The sequence below is a fragment of the Trichomycterus rosablanca genome, chromosome 3, assembly GCF_030014385.1.
Source record: "Trichomycterus rosablanca isolate fTriRos1 chromosome 3, fTriRos1.hap1, whole genome shotgun sequence".
Taxonomy (NCBI): domain Eukaryota; kingdom Metazoa; phylum Chordata; class Actinopteri; order Siluriformes; family Trichomycteridae; genus Trichomycterus; species Trichomycterus rosablanca.
In genome coordinates, this window is record NC_085990.1 from 12,656,216 (window position 1) to 12,682,840 (window position 26,625).

The 26,625-nt window shown below is 43.3% G+C and overlaps 1 protein-coding gene across 1 annotated transcript in view; it reads left to right on the forward strand.

Moving 5' to 3' along the window:
* The window catches only part of asic1c (acid-sensing (proton-gated) ion channel 1c), a 137,347-nt gene that overhangs the window by 44,625 nt on the left and 66,097 nt on the right, over positions 1–26,625 (forward strand). The window lies entirely within an intron of this gene.

The following is a 26,625-nucleotide window of genomic DNA, read 5'->3' on the forward strand; positions in this document are numbered from 1 at the left end:
TTCTCTACATACCTTTTTAGCCTGCTTTCACCCCCACAGGACCACCACAGAGCAGGTATTATTTAGGTGGTGGATCATTCTCAGCACTGCAGTGACACTGACATGGTGGTGGTGTGTTAGTGTGTGTTGTGCTGGTATGAGTGGATCAGACACAGCAGCGCTGCTGGAGTTTTTAAATACCACTGTCCACTCTATTAGACACTCCTACCTAGTTGGTCCACCTTGTAGATGTAAAGTCAGAGACGATCGCTCATTTATTGCTGCTGTTTGAGTTGGTCATCTTCTAGACCTTCATCGGTGGTCACAGGACGCTGCCCATGAGGCGCTGTTGGCTGGATATTTTTGGTTGGTGGACTATTCTCAGTCCAGCAGTGACAGTGAGGTGTTTAAAAACTCCATCAGCACAACACACACGAACACACCACCACCATGTCAGTGTCACTGCAGTGCTGAGAATGACCCACCTCCCAAATAATACCTGCTCTGTAGTGGTCCTGGGAGAGTCCTGACCATTGAAGTACAGCATGAAAGAGGGCTACCAAAGCATGCAGAGAAACAGATGAACTACAGTCAGTAATTGTAGAACTACAACTACTAGTGCTCCTATATGGTAAGTGGAGCTGATAAAATGTACAATGTGTGTAGAAACAAGGAGGTGGTTTTAATGTTATGGCTGATCAGTGTATATGATCAAAAGTATGTGGACACCTCTTCTAATTACTAAGTTTACACCCATTGCTAACAAGGTGTATAAAATCAATTGTACACCATATGGACAAAAGTGAGACACCCTTTTTAATTTTTGAATTCATGTTCTTTAGTCACAACAGTTGCTAACAGGTGTAATAAAGCAATTATATGAAGAAGATTTTATGCTTATAACTTACAACAACAGTTAAAAGAAGGCCTTTTTCTGTCCCAGCATTAGTGTCCCCCTGTGCACAAAGCAAAGTCTGTAAAGACATGTCGAGAAGCTTGGTTTAATGAAAAATAAAGACATGGTTGGCTATGTTTGGGGAAGAGGGGTGACTAGGGAGGCCAGCCGTCCGGCTTTAGGTCGGACGGTCCGGTTTTTCAGCTGCCAGTCCTCCGCCCATGCAACGCTAGGACGGACACTTAAAAATCTTTCTTTTGGAGTGAACTGGTTACATTTTTTATCAATATTATCTGTGATTGGCTCAGGTACATGTCAAAACAAATGCTTTGTATTTCATTGGTTTAACAGCCTCATTTGACTGCTTATAGTGCTACCTATCATGGGCGGGCCACGATTCGCAGAAGGTCCGCCCTCTAAATGCTAGTCTGTGATTGGGTGGTTGAATTTCGCCCGCTCGCTCTGTTCTGTATACACCACTACTTGAGTCAATTAGTCAGCTCTCATGCTCAGGAACGCTGTGAAAATGCCAAATATATCAAAAGTAGACACAACATTTGGTGAGTAAAACAGTAATTTGTTATAGAATTCTTGCTTAAATTGGTCAAAAACTCTGTTATATGGGTTATGGTTTCATTCTGTGTGTTGCAGTATCATGTCCCCCTGTTCCTGGTATGACGTCCTCCTTTTGGGGGTGTAATGTCCTCCTTTTTGTGACTATGAATGAGGCCCTGCAATGGATTGTTGTCCAGTGATGAAGCGGAGGTGAAATAATAAAAATGAAAATGGATTAACAAATCAATAAGTAGTGGTTTGGAACACAACCCAAATAATTTTCAGATTAAGTTACAGAAGATTGCACTTTTGTAAGTCATTTTGTAATTAATGTAACAAATGTAATTAATTTGAATGTACCTGTATTTTGACAGATTTTGGCCATTTAGCTTGGTGGTACCCAATTATCTTACTATGATGACTCATCTCATGTTTGCTATGTTTTATTTAAGTACCCTTTTTTCCCCATCCTAGTGAATATTACAGCCTGTGCTGATTATTCTTTGTTACAAGCTCATGTCTATCATGCCAGCAGGCCAAAAAAATCACTGAGCAGCATGCTCCCATCACTGCACCCATTTAAGCATTTAAAATAAGAGTAATTACCTTTGTTTCTGTCAGTAATGTGGCAATCTTTTTAAAATAGTCTTTTTAGATGGTTCAGCAAAATGGCATCAAAATCACCAACCTTTTGTACATGTTGGACACATTGCTCTAACGCTGCAGTCCAGGCTTAAAAATCCTCTTCCTTCTAGCCTGCCTGAGAAAGTCTTGATGAATGAGTCCCAGCAGAGTAAGGCTGAAAATCAGTGATCTGTAAAGTCAATTTATCTCTTGTGCTCAGACTGTGTACAAAAAGCATTGAAGGAACCAGTATTTCAATCAGCTTAACTTCCTCCTCTCACCGTGAGATTCTCTGCTTTTAAATCTCTAATACTCTAGTAGATGCTAGTTCTGGCTTTAACTTGTGGGTGTTGACATGCAACAACCAAGGGCAGTTAGCTCAGTGGTTCAGGTATTGAACTAGTGAACAAAAGACCGTTGGTTTAAGCCCCACCATAATCCTTTGTTATGGATATAATTTATATGGCTTTATATATCCTGTTAGGGTGCCTGCGACGTCTGGTGAACATACCACCAGTTCCCAGCGTTGCAGGCGTTACAGAACAAAGAGCAGCATGGCCTCAAATAGGAGGCCAGCTGATTAGGGCAACGACCTGCAGCTGTCAGCTCCCTATTTAAGGGGGCGTCGCCAGTCTGCAGGCGTCGCACCTTTGTTCTGTGTTTGTCACACGGCTGCTCTGCACCAGCCATTCCTTTTATCAGGGCAAGAACGGTTACCCCAGGCGCTTCCTAGAGCGGTTGGGTGTGTAAGCTGTAAGGCTGAGGTAACTAGGGTTTTTGTTTCACTGATTAGGGAGAGCCGGTGCGATTAGGTGCAGCCCTCGCGCTGCGGTTGTTTTGGCTTTGCCGCTTGTTCCCTGCTTGCCAAGCTAGCAGCGGGTTAGCTTTGGGCTAACAGCCACATTCCGCAGGCCATTAAAGGCGTGTGTTTTTCCCGGGCTATTCTCTGCCTGTTTGGTGCAGCGGTAACTCTCCGCTCCTCCACTCGAGAATCCCCGGTTCTAATCCACTCATTTGAACCTTGTGTCAAATTAAATATCGGTTTCTTCCCAGCCTCTAAATGCTGGTGACACAACCGATCTGCTGCTGTTAAATAGCACCCTTGTGTTAGTTTTGTCTCTGTAACGGATTATTTCCATATTTCCCCCTCTTTTCAACTGCCTCTTATTTAGTAGGCGAGCCTGTTGTCCCGGCTACACCGTAGCTTAGTGGGACTTACCATTGCACTGCGAGTGCGCGACCCGGGTTCGCGCCTCGCTTCAGCTCCTTTTCTATTTCTTTGTTTTGTGTTTCCTTTTCAGTTGCCAGCGACACCAGCGGCCTCGTTCGGGATTTCCCGAATTGTCTTCTGTTTGAGTTTTGTTTATGTTGTACTGTATTTATATTATTTATTGTTAATAAATATAATTTTTTGCTCCGCACCTTTGGGTCCTACGCCTCTCTCATTATAACAGAAAGGTGCGACCCCGACAACGAACCCGGGAGCGAGGGTCTCACCCACCCTATTGTCGGCCTCAGGGCCAGCCCCGGCCCGTTTCGGGAGATCAGGACCCAGAACCCATGCAACTGGGATCGACCCGGGGGGCCGCCCCACGACCATCCAACTCCGCCTCGAGAGGCCGACCTCGGTTAAACGAGTAGGCCGCTCTCGGGGCAGGGAGTCGAGGGCGAGCCGTACCATCATCCCTGAACAGGGCCTCTTCCTTAGCGCGTCGTTGCGTTGGGAGTCTGGGGCTACTGATCTCCAGGTCTGTGTCGATTCAGGCGCGGTGGAAAATTTCATAGATCGCCATCTGGTGCACGGGTTGGGGATTGATCTTCAACCATTACGAGTCCCCATAGTGGTTCATGCTGTGGATGACCGGGCGGTGGCCGGGAGTCCAATCACATTTCAAACGCCTCCTCTCACGATGCGTTTGGGGAGTCATGAGGAGCGGGTCACATTTTTAGTGACCCAGGTTCCTCAACTCCAAGTGGTTCTGGGGCACTCGTGGTTGAAGAAACACAACCCTCTAATTGATTGGCAAACCGGGTCAATCTTTGCCTGGGGAACACGGTGCCAAGATGCTTGCCTGCTGCCAGCAAGCATGTCATCGGCACCACCATCGCCTGTTGCGATGACCCCTGATTTGGCCCGGGTACCCCCCGTGTACCATGACCTACATGAGGTATTTAGCAAGTCCCGGGCGCGGGACTTGCCCCCACACAGACCTTTTGATTGTTCGATCAATTTGCTTCCTGGCACTTCTCCTCCTAGGGGGCGCCTCTTCTCCCTGTCGGGACCGGAGAGAATCGCCATGGAGGAGTATGTCAAGGAGGCACTCGATCAGGGGTTCATCCAACCATCGTCCTCCCCAGCTGGGGCAGGATTCTTCTTTGTGGGTAAGAAGGATGGAACCTTGCGCCCCTGTATCGATTATCGAGGTCTGAACGCTATAACGGTTAAGGATCGTTATCCGCTGCCGCTGATGGCCACAGCTTTTGAAGCTCTTCAGCGGGCTTCCATTTTTACGAAGCTAGATTTACGCAGCGCGTATAACTTGATCCGTATCCGGCGAGGGGATGAATGGAAGACTGCGTTCATTACGCCCACGGGACACTATGAATATCTAGTGATGCCCTTTGGGTTAATGAATGCCCCCGCGGTCTTCCAACGCTTTATCAATGAGGCTTTGCGGGAGGCCCTTGACAGATACGTCTATGTCTATCTGGACGATATCTTAATCTTTAGCCGATCCATCGAAGAACACGTCAGGCACGTTCGTCGGGTTCTCCAGCTTTTGCTCGACCATCATTTGTTCGTCAAGCTGGAGAAGTCCGTTTTCCATACCCCATCAGTGTCTTTTTTGGGGTTTATAATTTCCCAAGGTGCCCTGCGAATGGATCCGGCTAAGATAAAATCTGTGGAGGATTGGCCAACTCCTAGTTCCGTACGCCATGTGCAAAGATTTCTGGGCTTTGCAAACTTTTTCCGGCGGTTCATTCGGAACTTCAGTTCGGTCGCCGCTCCTTTGACGGCTCTCACAGGGAAGGGTCCGTTTAAATGGACGGTGCAGGCCCAACAAGCCTTCAATAGGCTCAAGTCTCTCTTGACAACTGCTCCTGTATTGCAGTTGCCCGACCCAGAGGAACCTTTCATAGTAGAAGTGGATGCCTCTGACATTGGGGTTGGGGCGGTTTTGTCCCAGAGAGGGGGTCCGGAAAAGAAGCTCCACCCATGCGCTTTCTTTTCGCACCGTCTAACTCCTGCTGAGCGTAACTACCCGGTAGGAGATAAGGAGCTTTTGGCCATCAAGCTGGCGCTTGATGAGTGGCGACATTGGCTAGAGGGGGCGAAACATCCCTTCCTTGTCTGGACAGACCATAAGAATCTGTCGTTTATCCAGCAAGCGAAGCGGATGAATTCCCGTCAGGCTCGGTGGTCACTTTTTTTTGGTCGGTTTCATTTCACCCTGTCTTATAGACCAGGGTCGAAAAATGTAAAGCCTGACTCGTTGTCTAGGCAGTGGGAACCGACCAGACCGGAAACCGACCCTGATCCTATCATTCCCCCTAGTCAAATTGCTGCCCCAGTAACATGGGGTATATTCAAAACAGTGAGAGACGCTCAAGTTGTTGAGCCCGACCCAGGTGGAGGTCCGCCTGACCGGATGTTTGTACCATCAACAGTCCGTCGTCAGGTGTTTGAATGGGCTCACGCGTCCTCATTTGCGGCTCACCCAGGAGTCTCTAAGACCCTGGTGTTCTTGCGTCGAAGGTTCTGGTGGCCGGGGATGGAGAGTCAGGTTAAGGACTTTGTCCGTACCTGCGCTGTCTGTGCGACTAATAAAAGCACACGAGAGCGTCCTCGTGGACTCCTCCATCCATTACCAGTACCCTCTAGACCGTGGTCCCACCTGGCACTGGATTTTGTCACGGGTTTGCCAAAATCCAGGGGATTCACGGTGGTACTGGTGATTGTAGACCGGTTCACTAAATCTTGCCTTTTCGTTCCGATGCCCAAGCTCCCGTCCGCCATGGCTACCGCACAGGCTGTTCTGCAACATGTGGTGAGAGCACATGGGGTCCCGTCCGACATTGTGTCGGATCGGGGTCCACAGTTCATTAGCCAGTGCTGGCGAGCCTTTTGCCAACTTCTTGGCGCGACGGCCAGCTTATCCTCGGGATATCATCCCGAGTCCAACGGGCAATCGGAGCGGGTCATTCAAGATCTAGGCAAGATGCTTCGGTGCTTGACTGCAGGTAATCCAGCCACTTGGGCGGATAAGCTGTTGTGGGCTGAATTTGCTCACAATACCCTGCACCATGCCGCTCTGGGTATGTCACCATTTGAGGCACAGTTCGGCTATCCCCCTCCGCTGTTTCCTGATCAGGAACAAGAGGTTGCGGTGCCGACTGTGCAGCAACATATCCGTCGCTGCCGCGCCGCCTGGCGGAAAGCAAGACAGGCCCTTTTGGCCTCTCAGCGCTCCATGAAGCGCAATGCTGACCGTAGGCGGCAGCCGGCTCTTACGTTCCGTCCGGGCCAACGTGTCCTCCTATCGACGAGGGATCTCCCCGTCAAAGGTACCACTCACAAGCTGGCACCGAGGTACATTGGCCCGTTCAAGGTAGTCCGACGGATTAACCCGGTGACATATAGGTTGGAGTTGCCCCCCAGGATGAAGGCGCATCCGACCTTCCATGTCTCCCAACTTCGCCCGTTCGCGGGTAGGGGAGCTTTACCCCCCCCACAACCTCCCGCCCCTCGTATCATCCAGGGTGCCCCTGCATTTACGGTCCGCCGTCTCCTGGATAGCAGGAAAGTGCAGGGCAGCACCCAATACCTGGTGGATTGGGAAGGTTACGGCCCCGAGGAACGTTCATGGGTACCGGCTCGACGCATCCTGGACCCTGAACTGATCCGTGAGTACCGAAGGAACCGGTCCGCGGGTCTTGGGACCTCGGGAGCTGTCCCTAGGGGGGGGGGTCCTGTTAGGGTGCCTGCGACGTCTGGTGAACATACCACCAGTTCCCAGCGTTGCAGGCGTTACAGAACAAAGAGCAGCATGGCCTCAAATAGGAGGCCAGCTGATTAGGGCAACGACCTGCAGCTGTCAGCTCCCTATTTAAGGGGGCGTCGCCAGTCTGCAGGCGTCGCACCTTTGTTCTGTGTTTGTCACACGGCTGCTCTGCACCAGCCATTCCTTTTATCAGGGCAAGAACGGTTACCCCAGGCGCTTCCTAGAGCGGTTGGGTGTGTAAGCTGTAAGGCTGAGGTAACTAGGGTTTTTGTTTCACTGATTAGGGAGAGCCGGTGCGATTAGGTGCAGCCCTCGCGCTGCGGTTGTTTTGGCTTTGCCGCTTGTTCCCTGCTTGCCAAGCTAGCAGCGGGTTAGCTTTGGGCTAACAGCCACATTCCGCAGGCCATTAAAGGCGTGTGTTTTTCCCGGGCTATTCTCTGCCTGTTTGGTGCAGCGGTAACTCTCCGCTCCTCCACTCGAGAATCCCCGGTTCTAATCCACTCATTTGAACCTTGTGTCAAATTAAATATCGGTTTCTTCCCAGCCTCTAAATGCTGGTGACACAACCGATCTGCTGCTGTTAAATAGCACCCTTGTGTTAGTTTTGTCTCTGTAACGGATTATTTCCATATTTCCCCCTCTTTTCAACTGCCTCTTATTTAGTAGGCGAGCCTGTTGTCCCGGCTACAACGTAGCTTAGTGGGACTTACCATTGCACTGCGAGTGCGCGACCTGGGTTCGCGCCTCGCTTCAGCTCCTTTTCTATTTCTTTGTTTTGTGTTTCCTTTTCAGTTGCCAGCGACACCAGCGGCCTCGTTCGGGATTTCCCGAATTGTCTTCTGTTTGAGTTTTGTTTATGTTGTACTGTATTTATATTATTTATTGTTAATAAATATTATTTTTTGCTCCGCACCTTTGGGTCCTACGCCTCTCTCATTATAACATATACATACACCAATCAGCCATAACACCTCCTTGTTTCTACACTCAATGTCCATGTTATCAGCTCCACTTCCCATACAGAAGCACTTTGTAGTTCTACAATTACTGACTGTAGTCCATCTGTTTCTCTGTATACTTTGTTAGCCGCCTTTCACCCTGTTCTTCAATGGTCAGGACCACTACAAAGCAGGTATTATTTGGGTGGTGGATCATTCTCAGCACTGCAGTGACACTGACATGGTGGTGGTGTGTTAGTGTGTGTTGTGCTGGTATGAGTGGATAAGGTCTAGAAGATGACCAACTCAAAAAGCAGCAATAGATGAGCGATCGTCTCTGACTTTACATCTACAAGGTGGACCAGCTAGGTAGGAGTGTCTAATAGAGTGGACAGTGAGTGGACACGGTATTTAAAAACTCCAGCAGCGCTGCTGTGTCTGATCCACTCATACCAGCACAACACACACTAACACACCACCACCATGTCAGTGTCACTGCAGTGCTGAGAATGATCCACCACCTAAATAATACCTGCTCTGTAGTGGTCCTGTGGGGGTCCTGACTATTAAAGAACAGGGTGAAAGCAGGCTAAAAAAGTATGTAAAGAAATAGATGGACTACAGTCAGTAATTGTAGTACTACTAAGTGCTTCTATATGGTAAGTGGAGCTGATGAAATTGACAGTGAGTGTAGAAACAAGGACATTATGTTATGGCTGATCAGTAGAATTAATTCTACAACAGCCTGCCCATGTTTGTGGAATAAGAGAAATGTAATTGTCTATAAATCTGTCCTGAACCACACAACAAAACACATTGCCATCTTTTTTTACATTATTTGTTTAATTTCTTTAAAACCTTTTACTTATCGTGTGATTGTTCAGTTATTATTGTTGTGCTTAAAATCTAAATTTGTTTAAGACCTCGTTCTGTCTCACAATCTGTGGGTATGATATTACTGTAATTGAAAATTGAAAAACTTGACCATTATTAGAGTTATTATTACCATATTACCAGTTATTACTATTATTATTACATTTCAAATCTGAGATGTATTTACTTTATATTGATTTTTTATTGTTCTTTAATTTTAGTCACAAACAAACCATTAAATTGCTATACCACAGCCCGAAATCTCATTTCTACCTCTTTACCTCAAGGTTTAATTTTGAAGACTACTAACTTTGAAGTTTACTAAAACTTGAGAAATGAAATGTTTACTATGGAAGCACTTCTGTAAGTCACTCTGGATAAGAGCGTCTGCTAAATGCAGAAAATGTAAATGTAAATGTAAAGACTATAACTCTCACAATGAGATGCGTCAGCCAGCTACTTAATACACGCTGCTGTTTACAAAAATGCTTGAGTCACCACAGCAACGTATGCAAATCTGCTGAATCATCAGAGTCAACTCTATTATTAACACCTTGAATTGGAAAATCAACTTTTCTGCCCTGCAATTTATTATACATGCAACATGAATGGTTCATTATTTAGGGGGCGGCACAGTGATACAGTGAGTAACGCTGTCGCCTCATAGCAAGAAAGACCTGGGTTTGATTAGGCCAAGGGGTTTTCTGTGTGGAGTTTGCATGTGCTCTGGTTTTCTTTTATCACAAGTCCAAAGACATGTAGTGAGGTCAGCAGGAGCTACATTAATAATGTAAGTGTAGAGCGCTTAGTAAAACATGCTAGCACACCAGAGCTGAACTCATTGGTTTGAATTTCAGCTCAGCTACCAAGAGGCTGAGCGCTTAAACAAACAACGGTTGGCTTGTTGTTCAAGGGGGGTGCCGGAGAGGATTCCTCATAATTGATGCAGTTACGACCTCTGCTGGCTGATTGATGGCACCTGCACAGAGACGAGGGATAATGCATTGACAAACACAAAGCTGATCCACGTATGAACTTGCCTCGTGCAAGTGAAAAGATTCAGTCTAAGTGAAGCTGATAAAATGGACAGTGGAGTGTAGAAACAAGGAGGTGGTTTTAATGTTATGGCTGATCAGTGTACTGTATATAAGGAAAAACTCTCTGTACTAAAGTATGTGTTTCTTTGTGTTGAGTATTGAATATATAATAAGTATGCCCTTTTTAAAGCTAAGAACCAGTTTTTTGCTCAGGCTGAATCACAGAAGTGCCTCAATTCTTCAGTAATAACGATCATTTTCTTTTGGAAGGTTTAGCCACTGTTCTGTTTCCTATTCCTGACTTGCAGACATTGCTCTAAATGTTGGTGGAGTAAAGCTTGGTTAGTTTGGGTTTTTTCTGGACAAAATTTTAAAGCCTTTTTTCTATTTGATTAACCCTTTCACGCATGCTGGTCACTACAGTGGATAGCTGTTTAAAAGTCATTCATTTCTATGTGCGTAGGTTTTACTGTTATTGATGCATGACAGCCTTTTAAGGGGACGCTACCAAACAACCCAGTATTACGCCACAATGTGGCAAATAATTGCAAGTGCAACAAATCATATGGTAAACCAAAATTGCTGATGCAATGTCAGAAACTCCATCTGCTCCAGGATTTCTGTAAAATTGTAATAAAAGGCATCCTTGATGGTAAATAAAATTTGGGCACAAAAAGCAACATCTAAGAAGCAATGTGCATTGTGTTCTTCAAATATTTTTTTCTATTTTATTTATGCATCAATTTGTCTTCCGCTGCTGGGGGATCTCTGATTGCAGTCGAGGTGGGAATATTGCTGGTCACGCCTCCTCCGACCCGCGTGCAGCTCTTAGCGGAACCCTTTTCCAAGTCAAGTCAATTTTATTTGTATAGTGCTTTTTACAATGAACATTGTCTCAAAGCAACTTTACAGAATCCAGGACCTACAGACCAAAAACCCCTGTTGGGCAAGCCAAGGGCAACAGTGGCAAGGAAAAACTCCCTTAAAATTACAGGAAGAAACCTTGAGAGGAACCAGACTCAGCAGGAACCCATCCTTTTTGGGTGGCCTGAAGGATAATTTGAATAAATAGGATTTACACAGATCATACATACACAAAATTAAATTAAACTAAAAGTTAAAACTAGCAAAAAATAATTGGAGTTCTTCATTATTTGTCTGTGATAAAGTCCGTAGTGAGTTCTTGACATTACTGGTGCAAACAAGCCAGGTGGCCGTCACATCTAGCTGGAGCAGCATTGTTAGCACAGCAGTCTCGACGTGCGGTCTTCAACCTCAGGTGGCTATACAGGTTTCCGTCAGAACCACCTCATGCATTTCCACCCAAGCATCTGCTAATCAGGGTGCCCAGCTGACCGGTGGCAATGCCAAGTTTTGAACCGGGGAGTTCAGAATCTCAGCCCCTGTGTGCTAGCGGAATATCCCGCTGCACCACCTGGGCGCCAAATGTTTATTTTTTTAAGCAGTTAATTACAATTAACCACATATCCACTAAAATGGACATCATGCATTCTGGGAATATTTGAACTACCAAATGTATTTTACTCTAAATCCATATTTTGGTGAAAATATACCTCAAGTTAGATTTTTTTGTATTATTTTTAATAGTATTAAATTAATATTTTAAATATTAAATTCATATTTTAGGTCGTCCGCTCAGGTGGCGCAGCGGTAAAAACACTGGAACCAGAGCTGGGATCTCGAATACATCGTATCGAATCTCAGCTCTGCCTGCCGGCTAAGGATGAGCGGCCACATGAACAACGATTGGCCTGTTGTTCAGATATGGGCGGGACTAAGCCGGATAGGGTCTATCTCTCATGACTGGTGCAATTACGACTCTGCTGGCTGATTGATGGCGCCTGCACAGAGATGAGAAAAGAGTACTCTCAGGGTGTGTCCCTCCGTACACAATGCTGAGCTGCACTGCACTCGTCAAAATGTAGGAAATAAGATGCATATGGCTGCTACCCACGTGTCAGAGGGGGCGTGGGTTAGCTTCGTTCTCCTCAATCAGAGCGGGGGTCGGCATTGGTGGAGAGGAAGCATGACGCAATCGGGCAATTGGACGCGCTAAAAGGGAGAAAAAGGGGAGAAAATGCATAAATAAAAATATTTTATTTAAAAAATTAATATTTTAGTACTTTTTGACTTTTTGTAGCTACAGTATGATAACTAAACACTACACTTACACTCGCGATATTGAAACTTTTTATGCTTCTTTACAAACTGCTGATGGTCACATTTCTTTTATAGCAGACATATTGCTAATTGGCATTTAGTTTAATGACTCATCAATCTTGATGTCTTTGCAACTTGTGATGAGTTACTTCAAAGCTGTCCTTGATGTGATAAAGATAATAGAGGTGATTCACACATTTACAGTCATCTAGTTTCCTGAGCGTCAGTTCTTTTGTTATTAAGCGATGTCTCTAAATTTATTACAATAAAGTAAATACTAGTACGTCATTTTGACAGCAGCCATAAACATAAGGGTACAATGCTAATTACAACCCTATAAACAAACTGCTTTAGTCTGTTCTTGATAGCTTTGATGTCCTTATTAGGAACTGGCCTGCTACCCTACTGATGTGGAATTGAAAATAATAGCAGCTGTTGTTTTTGTGTGTAATTTAAGTTTTCACTTTTTTACATGTGTTGATTGTGGGTATAAATCTCTGTCTGTCCATAGCAGCTAATATCAAAATGAACAATTAAAAGATCACGCAATCTCTTTAACGAGTATCTCCATTGGCTGCTAGATTAAATGTGTTAACTTTGACCGGGTATAGTCTAGTATAGTAAATTTAGACTTTGCTTGTGCTAAAACATTGATTCATACCGGCAGTATTTAAAAGAACACACAACAGGCTCTAATTCACTAAAAGAAATCTGCGTATGTCCCTGTTTGCTGTCTACTATACACGTAAATCAATTTTACATATTATGAAACCGACAGACTGACGACTTGATAAAGCTATCTTTTTATTTCTGTACTGAATTGTATCTAAATTGCGCCATCTGTGGTTTGTTTGCATCGTTACTGTCAGGGGGGAAAAAAATTTCCTTTTCCTGAAAAGTTGGGTTTCTGGACAGCAACGATATTTATGTTATTTGCTATCTCTTAATCCCAACTGCACTCAATTTGGAAATGCTTCATTTTCCTTGTGCATCCCTACAACCTCTGCATGCTGCACAATGACCCCACTGGCCAAGAAGGACCACAGTCTAACACTTTTTTGAACATAGCGAACAGAAGCCCGCAATCCTTCTGGTGATATTGCTGTCGCCTTGACCAGACAGTAGGAGTTGCCCTTGCATTGGCCTGGAGGCAGCCTTCCATCTTTCAGACATGGCCAGTTATGTCAGTTGTGCACTCAGTCAGGCCTGGAACTCGTGATAGCCTGGTCACTATATGTATTTCATAGGATTCTTTGATCTTAGTAAAAGAGGGGCTTGTATGAGGCTGGTTTTCTTTTATTTCTATTTATTTATGCAATTTCTCCTTTTTTTTCCCGGTTTAGCATAGTAAATTTGTCTTCCGCTGCTGTGGATCCCTGAATGCGTAAGAGGAGGGTATATTGCTGCTCACGTGCCCTCCGACGTGTAAGCAGTCCTAGTCACCCGTGCTTCCTCTAACCAGGGTCCTTGCACAGCATTTGAAGACCCCACCCACTTAGTCCGGTCAATTTTCCATCCAGTAAACACAGTGGCCATTTGTGTGTGTTGCATTACTGCTAATTGTGCCGGCTAGATGGCGCCCAGCCAGCCGGAAGCACAGCCGAGATTCAAACCGGGTGAAGCCACCTGGGTGCCAAGGCAGGTTTTTTGATGGTTTTTAGTGTGTTGTATTATGTTACATTATGTAAGAAAATGTGAATTGTTGCTCTGTATCAATATCACATTAGCATTACAGACATCAAACTGGAAATGATCAGGAAATATAGCAGAGGCTAATAGCAGAGGCTAAAGTTCCTCTGATAATGTTCCCTGAAGGGTAGGTTTGCATATTTTATCATGTGACCTTTAGGAGAATTTATTTAACTATCCTCTATAATCCATTTGCTTGGTGAGGGTTGCAGTGGGACCATCCTAGTTTAAAAAAGAAATCATTAAAAAAGGGCAGGACACTCTGGACAGAGCGCCAGTCTGTAGCAAGTTGTTACAGATTTACTGTCGTTCCCATATAGGGGGAATTTAAAGTATCTATCTCCTGCCATGTTTTTGGAGGTTGGGATGATAAAGAAATGCCCTGTTGTAACTCACATGAACATGAGAAAACTCTAAAAGACAATAAGCAGAGGTAAGGATCATAAACAGCTCCAGTTGAATTAAGGGATAGATTGTGTTTGCATACTTAAAAATGGCTGGCCGGCCGCTCAGGTGGCGCAGTGGTAAAACACATGCTAGCACACCGGAGCTGGGATCTTGAATACATCGTATCGAATCTCAGCTTTGCCATCTGGCTGGGCTGAGCGGCCACATGAACAACGATTGACCTGTTGTTCATAAAGGGGTGGGGAAGTAGTAAGCTGGATAGGGTCTCCTCGTAACTGAGGCAACTCCGACATCTGCTGGCTGATTGATGGCGCCTGGACAGGGGAAGGGGGGGGAGTGCGTTGATCAGGGTGTGTCTCTCTGTACACAGGGCTGATCTGCATTAGCACTCGCCTAGTGCAGGTAAAAAAAATGCATATGGCTGCTGCCCACGTGTCGGAGGGGGCATGGGTTAGCTTTGTTCTTCTCAATCAGAGCGGGGATCAGCATTAGTGGCGAGGAAGCATGATGCAATTGGGCAATTGGACAAATACAATAAAAAACTAAAAAAAGGTAGGTCATCCAGGTACTTTTTGCATACTGTTTAATGTATACTACATATTCCGACACACTACCCGCTCTTGCGTACTGATTTCACGTACTGTTCAGTATGGAAGTATGCAATTTCAGACGCAGCCTTCAACTTTTAGTGTTATGAACTTGTGACAGGACTTTTATTTCATTTTATGTTTTACCACCGCTTTATACTCTTTGTGCTTTCAACTGTTCAACTCTGAAAGGTGCCTTTCCAACAAAATAATCAATTTCATTCACTTCACGACGTCAGTGGTTTTATTGTTGTGGCAGATCGATGTGTGATCACTTTAATAGCTTCTTGTGGAAGAAAGAATTATTAAAAATGATACTCATATTATTTTAAAGCAGTTATTTATAGATCTTAGTGCTCCTAACCTCATTTGTTATACTGATGTGTAAAAGTAAGAACTGGTCTATATTTAAAACTGTGTTGTGTACATTCTGAGCTTTATAACAGAATCTTCATGAATTCTGTATAAATCTATAAGTTCTGATTAAGCAGAACTGCTCGAGTTTGTTCCATGTGAGAGGCAGAGATAAGGACTATTTCATTTGGGTGACTCATGCTATGTACATCTCAGAGTACATAGTGACTCATGACTATGCAGAATTCTTTGATAGGCTGAAAAGAAATATATTTATATATATGTACACAAACTTGCTGATTCTCTGACCAAATGTACAAACAGAAATGTGTAAAGTGTTTGCTTGGGATATTTTTTTAATCCTGGACACTTTACTTTTGGTTCATGTTTATAAATATGAGTTAATAACGTGTATTATAATATTATTTGCAAATGACATTGGGTATGAATTTGAAGTAATAATATGCACTGGACGTACACCGACTAGGCATAACATTATGACCACCGACAGGTGAAGTGAATAACACTGATTATCTTTTCATCATGGCATTCCATCAATTATCCTCAAAGTTGATGTGTTAGAAGCAGGAAAAATGGGCGAGCGTAAGGATTTGAGCGAGTTTGACAAGGGCCGAATTGTGTTGGCTAGACGACTGGGTCAGAGCATCTCCAAAACTGCAGCTCTTGTGGGGTGTTTCCGGTCTGCAGTGGTCAGTATCTATGAACAGTGGTCCGAGAAAGTAACAGTGGTAAACCAGCGACAGGGTCATGGGCGGCCAAGGCTTATTGATGCACATGGGGAGCAAAGGCTGGCCCGTGTGGTCCGATCCAACAGACGAGCTACTGTAGCTCAAATTGCTGAAGAAGTTAATGCTGGTTCTGATAGAAAGGTGTCAGAATACACAGTGCATCACAGTTTGTTGAGTATGGGGCAGCAAAAGGGGGACCAACACAATATTAGGAGGTGAAAAACAGAAGTGATTAAATACTTGTTTCCCCTTGCTAAATGGAAATAACATGTGGAGGCTATGTATAAAAAACTCTTATTATGGCAATTAAGTCATAATAATTAATAATTCTGCATCTATAAAAATGTAGATGTACTCATAATAGTATGTATATGTTTGTCACTGCCATCTAAGGTATGTAAATATGTATAATTATGTTAGCATAAGGTCAAATCATAATTCATAAGAGCTTTTATTATTAATAGTGTTATTATTTTTGATAGACACCTGCCAGTTTATTTATTTTCAGATGCTATATGGACTTTGATTTGCTCCAAATATCCATTTCCAACACACTTTAGGTGTTATTGTCTCGTTTCACCCCTAGGTGGGAGCGTCTCATTTAGTGAAAAAAAAAACCTCAGGGTTCTCACTGATTTTTCATCATTTGAGAGTAGTATTGTTATTCTATTTTAAATCCCCTCGCCCCTGCCGGTCCGTGAAATTATATCTTATATGAAACTGGTCCATGGTGCAAAAAAAGGTTGGCTAGAGTAAGCTAGAGTAGTCTCTTCCAGGGTTGCATATTACGTGAGCCCAGGGTTACAAGTCCAATATTATAAAAGCTTAGTGTTACGCTACAGTGTTACAAGTGTTACACACCAAGTTGTCGACTGTTATACTCCTACAGTGATTGTTTTAAGCATTCAAACTAAGGCCCCATTATATATGAGTTCTGTGTAGCTCCAGTGACAGAGGAGTCCGATAAATTAAATCTAGTACAACAGAATTACAGAAATCTGCTGTTACATAATCTGACACAAGTGGATGACATTTATCATAATATGGCTCACATGAAATATAACACCCATATAGTGAGATGCAGCACTAATCCCAATGACAGTGGTTAACTCGGCCATGCAGTTAATTGAGGATGTGGAGAAACATCACCTCTTTTAATCCTTTCACCCATGAACAATCAAATCACAGACACAATACACCCTATGCTATCAAGAAATAACACGCAGAGGCACTGATGCGAAACACCTTGCCTGCAGAGCAGTATTTTTTTCTCTTGTGCTTATCTGCTCAACCTGGCTCTATCACAAAGCTCTGGATGGAATATTTCGGTGGCTGCTTTTAATATTTCTCTTTTTTTTAACAGCAATGTTGGTTATTAGGAGCTGTGCATCTGTGATGATACTTTGAGAAATGATCCGGCCTGAAGGTGTTTGCTTAATGAATGCCGTCAAGTGTTGTATCATTCTCATTTGTTACCATGGATGATTACCACATGATTGTGGACACACAGTCATGAGCTTGTTGGACGTCTTATTTCAAAACAAGAGCATTCAGAGGTCAGACACCTAAATTGTGTGAGATGAGGCTTGAATTGATGTTCCAAATCATTCAAAATGGGTTAAGGTCACCTAAATAGTCAGATTATATGTAGAATTGACACAAAAGTAGGGGCACACTTTGCTTCCAGACAAAGCTTGAATTCTTCCTGGATTGTTCCTATACATATTCTGTTTAAGGTGGAATGTTAAAGCATTCTTGACTAAGGAAATCCTCTGTCTTTGAGTAACAATGTGGGTGAATGGAGGTTATCACATCACCCTATAAAAACAGATCATAAAGGTCCAATGATGTTTAAATATGATAATTGGGTAGGTCCTGAAAGGTGCTTGGTATCCTTCATTTAACAGTATACAGTGTATCACAAAAGTGAGTACACCCCTCACATTTCTGCAAATATTTCATTATATCTTTTCATGGGACAACACTATAGACATGAAACTTGGATATAACTTAGAGTAGTCAGTGTACAACTTGTATAGCAGTGTAGATTTACTGTCTTCTGAAAATAACTCAACACACAGCCATTAATGTCTAAATAGCTGGCAACATAAGTGAGTACACCCCACAGTGAACATGTCCAAATTGTGCCCAAAGTGTCAATATTTTGTGTGACCACCATTATTATCCAGCACTGCCTTAACCCTCCTGGGCATGGAATTCACCAGAGCTGCACAGGTTGCTACTGGAATTCTCTTCCACTCCTCCATGATGACATCACGGAGCTGGTGGATGTTAGACACCTTGAACTCCTCCACCTTCCACTTGAGGATGCGCCACAGGTGCTCAATTGGGTTTAGTCCATCACCTTTACCTTCAGCTTCCTCAGCAAGGCAGTTGTCATCTTGGAGGTTGTGTTTGGGGTCGTTATGCTGTTGGAAAACTGCCATGAGGCCCAGTTTTCTAAGGGAGGGGATCATGCTCTGTTTCAGAATGTCACAGTACATGTTGGAATTCATGTTTCCCTCAATGAACCGCAGCTCCCCAGTGCCAGCAACACTCATGCAGCCCAAGACCATGATGCAACCACCACCATGCTTGACTGTAGGCAAGATACAGTTGTCTTGGTACTTCTCACCAGGGCGCCGCCACACATGCTGGACACCATCTGAGCCAAACAAGTTTATCTTGGTCTCGTCAGACCACAGGGCATTCCAGTAATCCATGTTCTTGGACTGCTTGTCTTCAGCAAACTGTTTGCGGGCTTTCTTGTGCGTCAGCTTCCTTCTGGGATGACGACCATGCAGACCGAGTTGATGCAGTGTGCGGCGTATGGTCTGAGCACTGACAGGCTGACCTCCCACGTCTTCAACCTCTGCAGCAATGCTGGCAGCACTCATGTGTCTATTTTTTAAAGCCAACCTCTGGATATGACGCCGAACACGTGGACTCAACTTCTTTGGTCGACCCTGGCGAAGCCTGTTCCGAGTGGAACCTGTCCTGGAAAACCGCTGTATGACCTTGGCCACCATGCTGTAGCCCAGTTTCAGGGTGTTAGCAATCTTCTTATAGCCCAGGCCATCTTTGTGGAGAGCAACAATTCTATTTCTCACATCCTCAGAGAGTTCTTTGCCATGAGGTGCCATATTGAATATCCAGTGGCCAGTATGAGAGAATTGTACCCAAAACACCAAATTTAACAGCCCTGCTCCCCATTTACACCTGGGACCTTGACACATGACACCAGGGAGGGACAACGACACATTTGGGCACAATTTGGACATGTTCACTGTGGGGTGTACTCACTTATGTTGCCAGCTATTTAGACATTAATGGCTGTGTGTTGAGTTATTTTCAGAAGACAGTAAATCTACACTGCTATACAAGCTGTACACTTACTACTCTAAGTTATATCCAAGTTTCATGTCTATAGTGTTGTCCCATGAAAAGATATAATGAAATATTTGCAGAAATGTGAGGGGTGTACTCACTTTTGTGATACACTGTATATGGGATATTATAAGGAAATAGGGTTTGCGCCATAGGGTGCACTATGTGCTGTGATATTGTGTCTGATTTTTACTCAGATAAAATAAATGTAAATAACAAAATAAAAACCCATTTAATGGGGCCGCTCAGGTGGCACAGCGGTAAAACACGCTAGCACACCAAAGCTGGGATTTTGAATACATCGTATCGAATCTCAGCTCTGCCATCCGGCTGGGCTGGGTGGCTACATGAACAACGTTTGGCTGTTGTTCATCCAGGGATGGAAATGCCGGATAGGGACCTCATAACTGATGCAATTACGACCTCTGCTGGCTGATTGATGGTGTCTGCACAGAGTAGAGGAATGATGCTGATCAGGGTGTGTCTCTCCGTGCACAGGGCTGATTCGCATGTGAACTCGCCTCGTGCAGATGGAAAAAATGCAGTCGGCTACTGCACACATGTTGGAGGGTGACAGTCTCGCTCTCCTTAGTCAGGGGCGGGGGTCAGCACCAGTAGAGAGGAAGCATAACACAATTGGGCACTAAAAATCGGGAGAAAAAAAGGGAGAAAATGCATTAAAAAACCCATTTAATTTAACAATACACTTTATACTGTAATTAATACACACAGATGACTTACGGCCACTTTTTATGATGATGAGTTGTTAGATGGACTGGATGGAATATGAGTTATTTTTTTTGCCGGAGTGCTGGAGGAAAGGTTTTGTTGTGATGGCTCTTGAAACTTACAGGTCATGTTGAATGAGTGTGTGGGTTGTTGCTTGTTTGCTTGGCCCCTTGCACACAGTCAGACTCAGCGGAATATATTTTCCTCCCACCTGTCTTTCCATTAAATAAGCTCATCCTCTTGCATCCTTTTTCTGCCTCGTAGTCATCTATACCACCGAGTCATTCTTGACGTACGTCCTTCATCACAATCTTTCTGTAGGACTTTTCACAGGCCTGAGGTCACTTTAGGGTTTTTACATTTGTACATAATGAGGGTGGATGTATATGGCAATATGTGATGTATTTTCCCTGTTCAGATGGAATATACTGTATACTGTAAACCATAAAGCAGATGTACTGTATCTTATACTATGACACTAGCAAGACATTCTATGTTTTTAGACAAAAATAGTTCCATCTTGCAGCTCTGGTTCGTCCTTGTACAAAAAAAAGGTTTCCTTTTTTTGGTTTCATCAAATGTCCATGAAACTACTAAACACTTCTACAACCTTTCAGACATAAGACAGGAGCGGTGAATGGAGGTGTTATAACCACTATTTTTAGTGTGAAAAAGTATATACAGTAGACCCTTGACTTACGAATTTAATTGGTTCCGAAGGGCTGTTCTTAAGTCAAAATGTTCGTTAGTTAAACCTATTTTTTCCCATAAGAAATAATGTAAATAGAATTAATCCGTGCCAGACCCCCCAAACCACCCCCTTACCTAACCTCTCTAATGTCTTAAATGGTCTTTTTTGTTATAAATACAAGTATATTTTCGCTTAAATCTTAAATGATAGAATAGACATTACTGTAATAAACAATAATAAACAACAATACACAGTACTGTACATAAACACACATCACATTTCAGTACGTGTGCTGTACCATACACCATAATACATTTCCTTCTTTTTTTTTATTAAAATGTATCTACCAGAAACAACAGCTCTCATATTTCTTTATTATTTCTTTTTTTATTTCAATAATGTTGTATTTTGTAGGTGGAATTACATGAAAGAAAGAATACTTTACTCAGCGATTTCCTTCTCTCTCACTCACTGTCCCCTCTGTCTGATACACAGTGACAGCTACTGGCAGGAGTAATTATACAACACAACAAATGTAATAGATTTTTACATTTTCTTAGCACTGCGCTTCCTCTGCACCTTCTTTGAGGCCATTTTAATATTAAATTTTACTAAATATAAAGAAAACACCGAAAAAAACACTGTCCGCTGTCTGCTCACTGTATATATAGAGGGAAAGACAGTTGGCGTCAACTTGTTCGTGATGTCACATGTTTCGCGAATTTCGGTTTGTAATCTGAAATTTGTTCGTACGTTAAGTTGAAAAAGATCGTTCATAACCCAAAATGTTCGTATGGTAAACCATTCGTAACCCAAGGGTCCACTGTACTGGGCTTGCTGTTGTATTTTTATGATTTTTATACTGTATTTTCTTGCAATAATTGTAGGACGAAGTCCCTTCTTTGATTTTTATTTTTATTTTGATGTTATACCACCACATTATCCTGGTCAGGATTGTGGTTGCTCCGTTTTGCCTGAAATCACTGGGCACAATGCAGTAACACACACCGGACAGGAGGGCAATCCATCACAGGGCCTTAGCCACACCCTCCCCTCAGGACATAGCCAATCATTTACATTTACATTTTCAGCATTTAGCAGACGCTTTTATCCAAAGCGACTTACAGTACTGTGACGGTATACAGTCTAAGCAATTGAGTGTTAAGGGCCTTGCTCAAGGGCCCAACAGTGGCAATCTAGCAGTGGTGGGGTTTGAACCTGCAACCTTCTGCTTACTAGTCCAGTACCTTAACCGCTAGGCAACAACTGCCCTGTATGTAGACATGTCTGTATGTAGACACCCAACCAGTCAATAGCACCACTGGGCAGTCAAACCCTAGATCCTAGGGAAGATGTACTGTATATTATACTGTGACACTAGCAAGACATTCTACTGTATGTTTTTAGACAAAAAATAGTTCCATCCTGCAGCTCTTGTAGATTTTTTTTTTTTTTGGTTTCATCAAATATCCAAGAAACTACTAAACACTTCTACAACCTTTCAAACATAAGACAGGAGCTGTGAATTGCGGAGTGGGGGCAAGCCGTAGCCTAGTGGTTAAGGTACTGGACTAGTAATCAGAAGGACTCTGGTTCAAGCCCCACCACTGCCAGGTTGCTGCTGTTGGGCCCTTGAGCAAAGCCCTTAACCCTCAATTGCTCAGACTGTATACTGTAACTGTAAAGTAAGTCACTTTGGATAAAAGCGTCTGCTAAATGCCAAAAATGTAAATGTAAATAAACCAGTTATCAGTGGTTATGGTCTTAGACATTGATGAGAAGGATGCTGTAAGATGCCACGACTGTCTAGTTACCACTGTTGGTCCCTTTAAGATGCGTCAGCGATCCGGGTTTGTATTTAGCACGATTACTGAGGCAAGTCTGTAACCTTCTGAATGAGATCCTGGTGTTTATCAATCAGCAGGTATCACTGCCTCCAACATCAGCCATCATTCAAATATAATGACATATACAGAACTTTTTGTACTGTAACATCATGGAGCTTTGCTTTCTGACTCATTATATTTCATAAACAATAGGGCTGATTGTGTTTGCACATGAACAGTGCATTGTCTCAGATTGCACATTTTAAATATAGTAAAGCCAATTATACTCAGTTGTTTTATACAAGAGTGTACATTTTGAGAAATTAAAAGAAAAAGCTCATAGAGCAGGTGCTGCACAGCAATGTGGGTTGTATAGTGCTGGGGTTTGATTTTCACCTGTGGACACTATGTGTAGACATGGGTTGCCTCTAGGCGCTCAGGTTTCCTTCCATATTGCCAAAACAATACAAAAGAGACATTTTTCTCACTAGCAGATAATAAAAGAATGAATCATGTCATTCTTTTATTTGGCTACACAGATGGGTCAGCTTTCTCCTACGCCCTCTCGTGTCGCTCATGTCTCTAATCTGAATGCAATCCATGTTGTCGTGATGTTAGTCAAGATGTTAGTCAAGCTTATTATAATTTTTTGAGTCCTTCTACAAGCCCTGTCATAACACTACCTATAATGTTGTCATGTGGGTGCCTCATCACACGTCCAAAATAATGTAACTTGCAGGACTTGCTGAATGTGATTCAGTAACTGCTTTTTAATTCTGGCCATCATGTACGCTTGCTCAGTGGTGTTCATCTTTCTTCTTAAGATTTTCAGAAGTTTTCTGATGCACCTGTTCAGTAAAAGCTCTGAATACATCTTGTGTATTATTCTTTAGTGTCCAGGTTTCACATACATACACCGATCAGCCATAGCATTAAAACCACCTCCTTGTTTCTACACTCACTGTCCATTTTATCAGCTCCACTTACCGTATAGAAGCACTTTGTAGTTCTACAATTACTGACTGTAGTTTATCTGTTTCTCTGCATGCTTTGTTAGCCCCCTTTCACCTTGTTCTTCAATGGTCAGGACTCTCCCAGGACCACTAGAGAGCAGGTATTATTTGGGTGGTGGATCATTCTCAGCAATGCAGTGACACTGACATGGTGGTGGTGTGTTAGTGTGTGTTGTGCTGGTATGAGTGGATAAGACACAGCAGCGCTGATGGAGTTTTTAAACACCTCACTGTCACTGCTGGACTGCTGGAAAATATATCCAGCCAACAGCGTCCCGTGGGCAGCGTCCTGTGACCACTAATGAAGATCTAGAAAATTCAAACAGCAGCAATAGATGAGCGATCTACAAGGTGGACCAACTAGGCAGGAGTGTCTATAGAGTGGACAGTGAGTGGACACAATATTTTAAAACTCCATCAGTGCTGCTGTGTCTGATCCACTCATACCAGCACAACACACACTAACACACCACCACCATGTCATTGTCACTGCAGTGTTGAGAATGATCCACCACCTAAATAATACCTGCTCTGTAGTGGTCCTGGGAGAGTCTTGACCATTAAAGAACAGCATGAAATGGGTCTAACAAAGCATGCAGAGAAACAGATGGAATACAGTCAGTAATTGTAGAACTACAAAGTGCATCTATATGGTAAGTGGAGCTAATAAAATGGACAGTGAATATAGAAACAAGGAGGTGGTTTTAATGTTATGGATGATCGGTATCTTGCTACAATGACACATCACTTTAGCACCTTCCTAAATTTGTTAATAGTAACCATCTGTGCAAGAAATCAGCTATTTTTTGTTACTTCACACTTATACATAAACAACCTATTTCTTTGGAAGGTCTGTCAGAATGGCAGAGACTGTCCAAAAATAAAGCAAAATTAAGTCAAGCGAACATTGCTTGAACTTGCCTTAGACTGACACCACTTGTTACAGAAGTCAGTGGCTGTGATTAATGATGTTGTTTATGGGTCAGCCTTAAACAAAGTGCTATACCAAAAAAAATTTATGGCAAGAAGCTGCATATTCTTACTCATAATGAACTTGGAAGACTCCCCAGTTCTGGTCTGATGTGTGTAAATCTAACAAGGCGCATCAGCCTGCTAACACCATTCCCACTCATACATACCCACTGTAAAATATAGTAGTGAGAGCATCATGCTATGGTAATGCTTTTCAGCTGAATGAATGGTTCATAATATGGAGGCATCTTGGATCAGAACCTGCTCCTTTCTGCCAAATAAAAAAAGAAACTTGGAGGGAAGTTTGTCTTTCAGCCAGACAGACACCCAAAGCACTAGTGAGTGCTTAAGTGGTTGAATAAAGAAAATTTATTTTCTCAAGTGGCCCAGTTCTGATTCAAACTCTAACAAACATCTGGGTGGGAAAACGAAGGGGTTACATTTTCCATCACAAAAATACACTGATCAACCATAACATTAAAACCACCTCCTTGTTTCTACACTCACTGTCCATGTTATCAGCTCCACTTACAATATAGAAACACTTTGTAGTTCTACAATTACTGACTGTAGTCCATCTGTTTCTCTGCATGCTTTGTTAGCCCCCTTTCGTGCTGTTCTTCAAGGGTCAGGACTCTCCCAGTTCCCCTTACAAAGCAGGTATTATTAAGGTGGTGGATCATTCTCAGCACTGCATTGACACTGACATGGTCGTGGTGTGTTAGTGTGTGTTGTGCTGGTATGAGTGGATATGACACAGCAATGCTGATGGAGTTTTTAAACACCTCACTGTCACTGCTGGACTGAGAATAGTCCACCAACCAAAAATATCCAGCCAACAGTGCCCCATCGGCAGCGTCCTGTGACCACTGATGAAGGTCTAGAAGATGACCAACTCAAACAGCAGCAATAAATGAGCGATCGTCTATGACTTTACATCTACAAGGTGGACCAACTAGGTAGGAGTGTCTAATAGAGTGGACAGTGAGTGGACACAATATTTAAAAACTCCAGCAGCGCTGCTGTGTCTGATCCACTCATACCAGCACAACACATACTAACACACCACCACCATGTCAGTGTCACTGCAGTGCTGAGAATGATCCCCCACCTAAATAATACCTACTCTGTGGGGGTCCTGACTATTGAAAAACAGGGTGAAAGCAGGTTAAAAAAGTATGTAGAGAAACAGATGGACTACAGTCAGTAATTGTAGAACTACAAAGTGCTTCTATATGGTAAGTGGAGCTGATAAAATGAACAGTGAGTGTAGAAACAAGGTGGTTTTAATGTTATGGCTGATCAGTGTAAATAATACACCTAATAACTTTGTGGCAACAGTTTAAGGAAGGCCCTTTCTTGATCCAGCATAACTGTATACCTGCTGAAGTGTTTAGTGTTTGCTCATTGAACACCTTTGTTCACATTAGTGCCTGACCTTATACATGTCCTTTTGACTGAATGGGCAGAGAATCCCTCAGACACATTCCAAAATCTTGTAGAAAGCCTTACCAAATAAGCGGAGGCTGTTACTGTCACATACACATGGTTGTCTCATGGGAAGTCTAACAAGCTTGTGATCAGATATCCACATACATTTGGACATACAGCATTGTCTGTAGTCTGTTTTGTAGTCTGTTTTGTAGTTTTTTGGTCTTTGGATCAGCTGTGATTGATTCTGAGCAGCGTTGGCCAGCAGACGGCACTATTGACTGGCTGGCACAGATCACATCCCCACCTCAGCGCAGTGATGTACGAGAGAAGCCATTACATTAACAAGCAGGCTGTAAAACAGAGCTTTAATTGGCCACGCTAGTTGACGTGACTGATATTGATGTGGTGTATTGTTGTGCTGATGCCAGAGCATATTGTATGGTTAGCATGCTAAGTCAATTAAACTGATTAGAGCTTTGTACAGTTACCATATTGTGCTTTCTATAAATCAGTACAGTTCTCACAGCAGAATTAGTCCTGACTCTTAAGTACAGTGCTGAAGAGCTATTTAAGGGCATTTATGGAGTAGTGTTGACAGTTTGTGTCTGTGAGGAATAAGGATGTGTTGGGAGGAATGAAGTTGTGTACAGATCAGCAGTATAAACACATGCGGATGCTCTCACTTCAGATAATCAAACTAA